Source organism: Salmo salar, chromosome ssa20 (assembly GCF_905237065.1).
Source record: "Salmo salar chromosome ssa20, Ssal_v3.1, whole genome shotgun sequence".
NCBI lineage: Eukaryota > Metazoa > Chordata > Actinopteri > Salmoniformes > Salmonidae > Salmo > Salmo salar.
This window is the reverse complement of record NC_059461.1, coordinates 41,399,531-41,412,321: the sequence shown is the minus strand read 5'-3', so window position 1 is coordinate 41,412,321 and position 12,791 is coordinate 41,399,531. Positions and strand designations below refer to the sequence as shown.

Below are 12,791 nucleotides of genomic sequence, written 5' to 3'. Positions count from 1 at the left end.
CAGATCAGGCTACAAATAAGACAACTTTTTTTTATTTCAACCACACCTGAAACAAAAATACAGAATTTGTCAGTGCTTCCTCTGGAGTTCGTTCAAACCTCTAACTCACTACGCCACACATATTATTCATCATAGGTGATCTATGTCATCATTCATCTGCAATTTCGAGATGATCTATGATTTTTACCATCTCATTTAGTTCAACAGATATCTTTCTGAAGGACAATTTCTACCAACAGACCATGCAAAGATGACATACACCAAAGCATTACATTCCAGTGGTAATTGGTGGTTAGATTTAGGCAAATTGGAGATTGATTCATGGTTTAGACTCAGAAGTAAGAAATGAAAACTGCCTAGTTACTAAACATGTCCCACACACTATTGCAAATAACAATCACCTAAAAGAGGCAATCTGTAGTTCAACCAACAACAAAGCGGGTTACCCCACCACTGTTTTGGTAAACAGCTGAGGGATGTGGCTGGAGAAATGTTACCAATCTCAAACTCATAGACAGAGCTTCAAAATGACTGTTTTAACCATGTTTTGAGGCTGTACAGTGTTTGTTGTTTGCTATTACATTGTTTACAAACAATGGAGTAAAACAAGCTTATTGCCCCTTTAATTAGGCCTATCATGACCGACAGCCTTCATCATACCCTCCTAGGTGGCGCAGCGTCTAAGGCACTGCATCTCAATACTAGAGGCATCACTACAGACCCTGGTTCGATTCCAGGCTGCATCACAACTGGCTGTGATTGGGAGTCCCATAGGGTGGCACACAATTGGGCCTGTGTCATCCGGGTTAGGGTTTGGCCAGGTAGGCCATCATTGTAAATAAGAATTTGTTCTTAATAAATCCTCTACAGGATCGATGGGTCCCCTGCGGGACGGTTGAACTAACGTAGGCTAATGTGCTGAGCATGAGCTTGTAAGTAACAAGAACATTTCCCAGGACATAGACATATCTGATATTGGCAGAAAGCTTAAATTATTGTTAATCTAACTACACTGTCCAATTTACAATAGCATTACAGTGAAAGAATACCATGCTATTGTTTGAGGAGAGTGCACAGTTATGAACTTGAAAATGTATTAATAAACCAATTAGACACATTTGGGCAGTCTTGATACAACATATGTATTTATTTTATTGAACCTTTATTTAACTGGGCAAGTCAGTTAAGAACAAATTCTTATTTACAATAACGGCCTACCCCGGTCAAACCCGGACGACGCTGGGCCAATTGTGCGCCATCTTATGGGACACCCAATCACGACCGTTTCCACTTAATTTCAATTAAATTACATTTTAGCTACGTAGAATAGACGTTGAATTGACGTCTGTGCCCAGTGGGAAATGTATTTCACCCTCTTGATTTCAGTGAGGAGTTTGGTAAATATTTTCCGGACGGGGGCGCTTATTTATGTGCTTGACTGTTGCAAGAGCCCGGAGCAGTGAAAGGGATACTGTCCCTATCCGAATCCCTCTGTCGCACTTGATCCCAGTCGAAATAATCTAACGATAGGCACGGGTCAACTTGGTCAAATAGAGGAATCAATCAAAAATAATCGCTGTTAGTAGTGCTTACTCATAGCTTGAAGTATGGTAAAGTGAACATTGGGATATTCTTTGATTTTTTTTTTTTTCTTTACATCGACCGTTGAGGGGGTAGGCTACTCGTGGAGTTAAAAGGCGGACCACTTGTGTTTGCCCTGGTTCTGTCAGATGAACAAGTCGTAAGAAGTCGACACCACTCGCGCATTTTTCCAGCTGACATCTTAGTGTTAGGTGAGTGTGTTTATAGAATGAAATTATTCATTCAATTGTCTGCCTATTATAAAAATGTATTTGATTGCATTTGAGATGTCCTCAATGCTTTTTGGGGATGCATCTCGCACACTGGGACTGGCAAAAAGTTTTGACAAATCGCTATTCAACATATATCATCGTGTTGCTACATCACGTTGGTGTGCAATTCTATTTTATTATGTTTCAATATTAGCCTATTGATAAAAGCTGTTTTTATTTTTGCGGAAACCCTCAAGGGAACTAGTTATTTTATTATTTTTGAATGATCTGCTATCTGAAGCGATTTATTATGTGCGGTGTGGTGCACATTTCTGCGATGTTAATATTTGGTAGTTTTCGGCGTGGCAGATGTCTTCTGATGGAGGTGGTTAAGGTGTTTCGGTTTCCAAAGTTTAGTAGTTGTAAGAAGTTCACACCTCTGGAATTCCCTTTTTAAACACGATTTAGTGCATCATTATATCGATGTACCATGCATGCTTGAATAGTTAAAGATTCTCAGGACAGACGTCAATGCTTCATAGCTCCATTTGTTCCCTATTGATTTCACAGGGCTCCGACTCCTGTTGACAGTGTGTGAATGAATGATAGCCTAGCTCTAGTGTAAACCTGCAATGACCCAAAACGCCAATCTGAAGTATGGCACTGAGCTAGAACTGAATTACCATTCGAAATGCATGGAGTGATCTATTGCATGCAATGCATACTGAAATCCATGTCATAATTGTATTTTTAAACCCTAATTAGCCTATTTATTGGTCACGCAAAGGCTTTTTTTAAATGAGAAATTGAATGACTGTGCAGGATCTAAAAAAAAAAAAAAAGATGTGCTGTTATACATGTATGCCAACCATGCAATATGCCACTAAATGCATTTCAATCAAAAATGGTTAGGATTTTACATTAAACAGGCTTCAGGCTATTCAATGGTTGTTATGAATGAATACAATATTCCCTGGTCTTTATTTATAAACCTTTTGAGTGCAAAAACCCACAGTTGTGGGCACATCTACAACAGGAAAGTGATCAATGGTCTATTGTCTGAACTAGGGGTGACCACATTTAGTCGACTGGTCAATTGTTTGGTTGATAGGCTTTTGGTCATCAAGATTTCTTTTTGTCGAGCAGCGACAAATACAGCTGAAGTCAGAAGTTTACATACACCTTAGCCAAATCCATTTAAACTCAGTTTTTCACAATTCTTGATATTTAATCAGAGTAAAAATGCCATATCTTAGGTCAGTTAGGATCACCACTTTATTTGAAAAATGTGAAATGTCAGAATAATAGTAGAGAATAATTTATTTCAGCTTTTATTTCTTTCATCACATTCCCAGTGGGTCAGAAGTTTACATACACTCAATTAGTATTTGTTAGCATTGCCTTTAAATTGTTTAACTTGGGTCAAATGTTCCGGGTAGCGCTCCACAAGCTTCCCACAATAAGTTGGGTGAATTTTGGCCCATTCCTCCTGACACACACACGCTTCCTCACACACGCTTTTTCAGTTTTGCCCACAAATTGTATATGGGATTGAGGTCAGGGTTTGTGATGGCCACTCCAATACCTTGACTTTGTTGTCCTTAAGCCATTTTGCCACAACTTTGGAAGTATGCTTGGGGTCATTGTCCATTTGGAAGACCCATTTGCGACCAAGCTTTAACTTCCTGACTGATGTCTTGAGATGTTGCTTCAATATATCCATGTAATTTTCCTCTTCATGATGTCATCTATTTTGTGAAGTGCACCAGTCCCTCCTGCAGCAAATCACCCCCACAACATGATGCTGCCACCCCCGTTCTTCAAGGTTGGGAAGGTGTTCTTCGGCTTGCAAGCCTCCCCCTTTTTCCTCCAAACATAACAATGGTCATTATGGCCAAACAGTTCTATTTTTGTTTCATCAGACCAGAGGACATTTCTCCAAAAAGTATGATCTTTGTCCCCATGTGCAGTTGCAAACAGTAGTCTGGCTTTTTATGGTGGTTTTGGAGTTGTGGCTTCTGCCTTGCTGAGCGGCCTTTCAGGTTATGTCGGTATAGGACTCGTTTTACTGTGGATATAGATACTTTTGTACCTGTTTCCTCCAGCATCTTCACAAGGTCCTTTGCTGTTGTTCTGGGATTGATTTGCACTTTTCGCACCAAAGTACGTTTATCTCTAGGAGACAGAACACGTCTCCTTCCTGAGCGGTATGACGGCTGCGTGGTCCCATGGTGTTTATACTTGTGTACTATTGTTTGTACAGATGAACGTGGTACCTTCATGCATTTGGAAATTGCTCCCAAGGATGAACCAGACTTGTGGAGCTCTACCATTTTTGGCTGATTTCTTTAGATTTTCCCATGATGTCAAGCAAAGAGGCACTGTTTGAAGGTAGGCCTTGAAATACATCCACAGGTACACCTCCAATTGACTCAAATTATATCAAATTGCCTATCAGAATCTTCTAAAGCCATGACATCATTTTCTGGAATTTTCCTAGATGTTTAAAGGCACAGCCAACTTAGTGTATGTAAACTTCTGACCCACTGGAATTGTGATACAGTGAATTATAAGTTAAATAATCTGTCTGTAAACAGTTGTTGGAAAAATTACTTGTGTCATGCACAAAGTAGATGTCCTAACCAACTTGCCAAAACTATAGTTTGTTAACAAGAAATTTGTGGAGTGGTTGAAAAACGAGTTTTAATGACTCCAACCCAAGTGTATGTAAACTTCCGACTTAACGTATGTACGTATGTATGTATGTATGTATGTATGTATGCATGTATGCATGTATGCATGTATGCATGTATGCATGTATGCATGTATGCATGTATGCATGTATGTATGTATGTATGTATGCATGTGAAACACCTGTCTGATTCACGCCTGTCTGAGTGGACTAATCTGTTGGGAGGCCACAGGGATGGCACACCATTTACCGTTAATTGCCATAATTGCTAATCTACAATGTTTGTTTGGTTATGCTAATTTCTGTTAATATATTATTATTACAGTATCACCATTGTCATTGTAGGAGACGTTGTTTGCAGAGTACACAGCCTAGGTTACACTTGTGAGAAACAAGTTTTGGTTTATTTTATTCTATTTACGAGTTGTCAATTTCGTCATTGTCTTTTGTTTGGAGTGCTCCAGTCAGTGTTGAATAAGGACACGCACCTGATTACACATATAGAAGTTGGACTAGTCTACCTGACCTGCTTGCAAATGTAGGCCTATAAATGTCCCCATTTGGGGATCTGATACTGTTTCTGATTGTCTTAATTTACCATCTCTGTGGCGCTTCTCAAAGTAATTTTTTCTTTGCCTTTAAACAAGTAAACAAAGTCTGTTTTTACAACCATTGAGAATGACGATAGTTCCTCAAATTAATCTTTCCAGCTGTCTCCCTTTCGATGACCACTCAGCATGAAAGGGGATTTTTTGTTGTTGAATGCTCTGATCCGGTGGAAACATCACAAAATAGGCCAACCTGTTTACTTCTTTGTCATAAAATAGGCCAACCTGTTTACTTCTTTGTCATAAAATAGGCCTGCCTGATTACTTCCCAGGCGCCTATGATGTGGATGTCGATTAAGGCAGCCCCCCGCACCTCTCTGATTCAGAGGGGTTGGGTTAAACGCTGAAGACACATTTCAGTTGAATGCATTCAGTTGTACAGCTGACCAGGTATCCCCATTCTCTTATCCCTTGTGGAAACAGCCTACAGCAGTGTCTGTCTGTTTGGAGCTCATTGACCCAGGAAACTCTGAGGGCCCAGAATATTTTATACAATGTTGCAAGTTTGCTAGCATGAGCTTTGCACTGGACCAGGCTAATACAATAGTTGATACAATGTTTCAAGTTCCTTGCAGACAGGCTGTGTGTAGCCAATGTGATTTATAGGATATTTATTTTTATCAAGATATTTTCTACCTGTGGGCTGCGATGTTTGTTGGCTTTATGCAGGCTATTTTTACGTATTGGCAATGGCAATAGAGTTTACTTTTAGATTTGTCATTTTCATTTAGATTTAATTTTGATTAACCACATTACATTGATTTTGAGCTATGAAGACTTTATTATAAAATAAATTAAACTGTTCCACAAAAATGTGCATATGAAAACCATAACTGGCATGCAGATCAGTAGAAATGGTACGATAACCGGGCACTCCAAATTTTAAAAGGTTGCCGACCGTTGGTGTAGCCTATTACCGGCATCTTCAGGAGCCTAATAGCAGAATCTGCGAAGGCCAGCAGCAGCGGGAGGAGGAGGGTCGGGAACAGGTTTTTTCTTCTGGTTAGGCTATATTGATCTTTCTAATCACAGTGCTTAAAGCATCAGACAAGCTCAGTAGCCTACATATAGTTGATTTTATTCAAACAGGTTGTGTCTCTATATGGAAAAATACATGTTTTAAAATTGAACCAATCGATTGGTTGAAAGAACACACGACTCTTGGTTGACTCAGATTATTTTTAGTCGGTGACAGCCCTAGTCTGATCTATTCCTAATGGTTGGGAATGTAACATCATGTCTCAATCCTCCTGATTCCTGTCTTGTTGCCCTATCAAGGCCTATCAAGGGCTGGGCGATATGGCCAAAATATCATGTCACAGTATTTTTCAATGTTTTTGACAGTAGGCTGCTGTAGAGGTATTTGACGGTATTTCATGTTTCTGAATAATAAAAGTGTAAATATGCTTTATGAGTATTGCATGACCCTAGGATGGCAGTACATTAATACTAAACTGTTTTAATGTCTTTCTCTATTCTGATTGTTTTATACTCAACCAAATTGGGACAAAACTGAAACTGTATTTCAACATAACACGTTGGGGAGCGATAAAACAAATGGAGACCCATTAATTTTCAATGGAGGGAAGTGAAGTAGGCAGTTGGGCAATAGCATGGGCGAGGGTCATGGCTAGAAGGGATCCAGCTTTTGTCAAAATAACATCAAAAGTGTTGTTTTTTGCATTTGAGCAAACCCTAACCCTTTTCCTAACCTTAACCAAATTATCCTAACCTGCTACATTAATTCTCCTAACCTGCTACAAAAAGTCAAATCTAGACAAAAGCTGGATGACTTCTAGCCATGACCATGGGCGAGGGAGCATGAAGAGGGCGGGACCAAAGTTGGGGAAAGCTGAACTTTGTGCAAATACTCCATGATATCACAACGCTATTGACCAATCAAAGCTCACTTTAGCTTCAAGCCCCTACTGGATTGGCGGTTGATACCTAGCGCTACTTAGCCTGCTTGCAAGTTTGCTTGCACCCACATAAAAAGTGGGTATTCAAATTAATGTGTTATGTGGAAATTTTGTGAAGTAGTCCAATTTATTTGTATTTATTTAGCACTGTATCAAAATATTATAGACTGTGTGTGTACATCGTTATATTATTCCCCATGCTGATTCACGGTACGCAAAATTGACATGACCAAAAAAAGTGAGAGCAGACCACTGGCTGAGAGATACTGTGCATCAGATATTTTAAATGGGTTGTTTGGAGAGCCGAGAATTGAGCTTCTTCCATTATCTCTGTTATTCTATGGAGTGTAGGTCTAGTACATGGTGATTCACTATTCTAAATCCATTATCTCTGTTATTCTATGGAGTGTAGGTCTAGTACATGGTGATTCACTATTCTAAATCCATTATCTCTGTTATTCTATGGAGTGTAGGTCTAGTACATGGTGATTCACTATTCTAAATCCATTATCTCTGTTATTCTATGGAGTGTAGGTCTAGTACATGGTGATTCACTATTCTAAATCCGGTACAGGGTGAGCAGAGATGAGCAGAAGAGAATATAGTTTTACAGACGTCATACTTTGTTTCCCCCTGTATATTATACTTCATCAGTGATAGGGATCCTTTAGAAATAAGTATAGTGAACAGCATTGGACTTTGGAGGCCACTTCTGTAATGCAGGCTGATTGGCATACGGTACGTGATGTACCTTATGTTGCTGAAAACAAGAGTTTTATAGACGAGGACAGAAGTGGACCATTAAATCTACCTTCTACAAGTCAAGCTCTATGAAACCCTTAAATACACACATGCAGACACACACATGCAGATACACACACACACACACACACACACACACACACACACACTCAAATCTCAGGCTGCAGTGATGGGCCTGTCACTCCCAGTGTGGTGTGGGAACAGCAGTAAGAATTGAGAGGAGAGGATAGTGGGTTGAAAAGGGCTTTTCATTTATTATAATCTAGTGGTGTCCAACATGCGAGGGGATCCAATCCGGAACGTGTGTGGTTTGAGTGAATAATAAAAAGTAAAAATAAAATTTTTAGGTGGGGAGTGGGGACGAATTCAATATACTTAAATTACTAAAACCAAATTGAAACTGTGTATAAATTATAATGGACCTAGTACATGGTGATTCACTATTCTAAATCCGGTACAGGGTGAGCAGAGATGAGCTGAAGAGAATATAGTTTTACAGACGTCATACTTTGTTTCCCCCTGTATATTATACTTCATCAGTGATAGAAATAAGTATAGTGAACAGTTTCTTGACCATGTCCAGCTTGCTATTAATCACAAAATGAAAGTTAGTCAGGAAGCATCGGAAATTCCCAAAACAATGGATAGAGGACTTTTTTTTAACAAATTTTGACCGTGAGGAAATATAACGAATATTCAGTGCAGCCCTCTGGACCTCATTGAAGATCGAATGCGGCCCCGGGGCAAAATTAGTTTGACACTGTTATAAACACTTTAAATGTGGCTTGGTTAGATCTCTAACCAAACAATGCCATTTAGAGAGGTTTGAAGAAGTGAAAAAAAATAAGTTGAAAATCAAATTTTATGTAGGTGGTGGGTGTTACTTTAAATGTTTTGTATTTTATTTTTATTTAACCATTATTTAACTAGGCAAGTGACTTAAGAACAAATTCTTATTTTACAATGACTGCCTACCCCAGCCAAACCCTCCCCTAACCTGGACGACGCTGGGCCAATTGTGCGCCGCCCTAATCACAGCCGGTTGTGATACAGCCCGGGATCGGACCAGGCTCTGTAGTGACGCCTCTAGCACTGAAGTGCAGTGCCTTACACCGCTGTGCCACTCGCGCTCATGTTTGATTGTATTGTAATACACACAGCACACATTACAGAAATATTACGCATAGGGCCCTCAAAGACTGGAACCGGCCCTGTCTTACTTTCACACAAATGAGTTAGACCCAGCCTACTATGTTATAATGTAAAATCCACAATTTTTTTTCAGTAATCTGCTGCCTTGGCTAGGGTTTCTAGAACACAATGGGAAGATTGGTGAGATGTAATAAAGATGTGTTTCAGGTAAAAGAATGAACATAGCAGCTATTCACACACAAAACGAAGGACGGAATTCTACACAGCAGGCATTTTCTATGTGGCTCAATTAACAGATGTGCAGAGATTCAGTATCAAATTGATTACTCTCTTATTTCTCACTCTCACACATATGAAAACTGAAAACATACACAAACACCATATTCTACCAGTTGCTGTCTGTCACACTCACACATACATCCACTTGCCTTCCCATAGCAGGGCTTGCAGATGTTTGTACTGATCCCCTTCCAGACTCACTGTGCTGACTGGGAGTTTTCCAATCCTCTGAAATAAGAGCAGGAGACATGAGCACCATCCAAAGAGCAGGCCTGCATGCCTTTACGCACACGCATGCACACACACAGCACTTCCCACTCAGGCCTTGCCTACTGGCACAAAAGATAGACTGGTGTATAATCCAAGCACCTCCATCTGATTTGAAAGTTAATATATTTGTATACAACACTGGAAAGCAGGAGGACACCCTGTAGTCAAACTATCCCTGCCCTGGTCTGAAGTAGGGATGTGACAAATGGACAATTTTGCTTTTTTTAAACAGTTAAAAAAAAAAAAAAAAGTTTTCCGTTAAAACAGTAAGAAAAAACCCATACAATTCCACCTCAATTCACAATGCAGAATAATGGTCCTATTACATATGTATGACCTCTAGGGCCGGCCAATGAAGCTCTATCTACCACGACCTTTTACAGACATAATACAGCTACAGTAACATGTCGACAGCAACAATTGATAACTTTCCAGACAATTAGAAGCGTCTGTACCTTTTCAGACAATAGAATTCTGCTCCGGTATAGACTGTTCTTTATAGAGGGCTTGCAGTTGCGTCACAAATCACCTAGCAACCAAAATCAGTCTGTTGGAAGTCCTCTAATCGTCCACATGGCTGGCTGCCTTTTGCAACCACTGGAAACTTCATTTTTCTAAGGACCTAGAAAATGGAGGCAGTGGGAGAACCTACTCAAGTAAGTAAATATATATTGAAAATGATCAATCTAAGAAACGTAGTGTACAGGCTTACTCAAATAAGCTGCTAATGTAATGTTCACTAGTTAGCTAGCTACAGTATGTAAAGTTAGCTAAGTGAATTAAATATCACCAGCTTGCTAACTTCCTACTGTATTAGCTAGTTAGCTACCTATCTTGATGTATTTATCGTTGCACTGTAGCTCTAAATTAATTTGTAGCTTGGTAGCTAGTTAACAGCCATGAAGGGTGAACGGATTAGCCAGCAGTTCCAGCTGTCCGAGAAGGCAGAGTAGGCTACTCTGGGTAGGGCATGTACATTACCTTTGTGGAAGGACATTTTGAAACTATTCTCTTTTTCAAGGAAAAACTGAGGACAGAGATACTGTATAGCAACATAATATTCAGTGCTGTCTAATTTGAGTATAATGAAGCCTGTTTCTTTGATGTTTTCTGTCTTCAGAGAGAGCCGTAAAACCCTGTCTGCAGATGAAGAGTTCCCAATGAATGTCACAAGAAAATAAGGGTACATCCTTGTATACCATGGATTATGTGTACCTATGATAGCACATTTTTGTGAACAAAAATACAGTTTAAAAGTTACACACAATGTATAATCCTATCACAACTGGAGCAGGCCAACCCTGCTGGTTGTGCATGCCTCTGTTCCAGCCCAGCACTGACACACTTGAAGGTGCTCTCTATGTAAATGGCACAACAGAATCATTCAGATTGTTCGAAGCCCAGCCTATGACAACCATCTCGTATAACTGAGGGATGTCTCCTTTCATATCTGAAAAAGGACAAAGTAGAAACTGATGCTGCTGCAGCATTGTTCATTTTCACAGTGGGAATGGGTTTCTTGATAGAGGTCAGCTGGTTGAACCTACAGTAGTACATAACAAATGAAAAGCACTCATGATGTTAGAATCACTTTCTCAGGTCAGCTATACCATCAGGTATTTTAAGTGTTGTTTGGCTGTGTTTAATTCATTCATGTGTTTTAATGTCATAAAGAACAACCAATAGTCAACACAGCAGGTTGTCCTATCTCGTTGAGGTCTTTGTTCTATGTCCATACATTTTCCCTCTTATGAATGAAGTTCTCAACAAATTATCATTGGGTTATTATATGAATACATGATAACCACTGTTTTATTTTGACAATAATGTCCTCCAGGATATATGGACGTCATATCATACAACAACCTCCTTTTTCAGGAGGGATCCAGCTTTGGTCAAATTAACTTAATATTTGACATTTCGTAGCAAGTTAGGAGAATTTACGCAGCAGATTACGAGAATGAACGTAGTAGGTTAGGATCATTAAATTAAGGTTAGGAATAGGGTTAGGGTAAGCTAAAGTGCAAAAAATTACTTTGACGTTAATTTGACAGAAGCTGGGTTCCTTTTAGCCAGGACCCCTTTTTGGCCTAGGTTACATTCAAGACAAGGTCGTTTTTATTGAACAATCACGGTGAAAACTCATGTGACATATGCTAAGACTGCAAGCTATCTAGCTAGCTAATTTTGGCTAATTTACTGTAGTGTTGTTGTTAACACCTTGTTAGCATAACATCTAAATTAAACTCGGGTTCAGGTTTTAACGTGCAAAAAGGTTTATTCACTTTTTTGACAGTTCTTGAGTCTTAGCTCATTGGTATCACCAACGGTGTTTCATGAGTTTGGGGAATCTGTATACCTTTTTTTCCTGTTGTCTTTCCTGCCTTGTTAGAGCAGCCAAATAATCCACAGAAAATGACCGTGGTGATGAATCAACTAGTTTTAGGCACTGCAGTTTGGGTTAACGGAAGAATTAATGCGGTGGTCTTCCAACATGGCCCCCAGGAGGCGTCGTACGTTAACGGCAAGCCCTTGGATTGTTTCCATGACAACAATAAACATTGCTGATAGATGTGCTGCTGTATTTTTTTTCTGCAGTTTTTTTCTGCTATGGTAGCTAGATGTTTTCTTTCTACTATACTGAACAAAAATATAAATGCAACATGCAAGAATTTCAAAGATTTTGCTGAGTTACAGTTCATATAAGGAAATCCGTCAATTGAAATAAATTCATTAGGCCCTAATCTATGGATTTCAAATGACTGGGCAGGAGCGCAGCCATGAGTGGGCCTGGGACGGCATAGGCCTACCCACTTGGGAGCCAGGCCCAGCCGATCAGAATTAGTTTTTCCCCACAAAAGGGCTTTATTACAGACAGAAATACTCCTCAGCGCGTCGCCCTCCCTCCCCTCAGACGATCCCACAGGTCAAAAAGCCGGATGTGGAATCCTGGGCTGGCATGGTTACACGTGGTCTACGGTTGTGAGGCTGACAACTTCTCTAAAATGACATTGGTGGGTTATGGTAGAGAAATTAACATTGAATTCTCTGGCAACAGCTCTGGTGAACATTCCTGCAGTCAGCATGTCAAATGCACGCTCCCTCAACTTGAGACATCTGTGGCATTGTGTTTTTTTTACAAAACTGCACATTTTAGAGTGGCCTTTTATTGTCGCCAGCACCTGTGTAATGATCATGCTGTTTAATCAGCTTCTTGATATGCCACACCTGTTAGGTGGATGGATTATCTTGACAGGCTAAAATGCTCACTAACTGGGATGTAAACAAATTTGAGAGAAATAAGCTGTTTGTGCAT

General features: G+C 39.7%; 1 protein-coding gene across 1 annotated transcript in view; it reads left to right on the top strand.

Annotated features, from left to right (window-relative positions):
- Positions 1–1,738: 1,738 nt before the first annotated feature.
- The window catches only part of slr (somatolactin receptor), a 66,141-nt gene continuing 55,088 nt past the window's right edge, over positions 1,739–12,791 (top strand). Inside the window, exon 1 of the mRNA NM_001141617.1 lies at positions 1,739–1,793. The gene's annotated coding sequence lies outside the window, so the exon portion shown is untranslated. The remainder of the gene's footprint in view (positions 1,794–12,791) is intronic.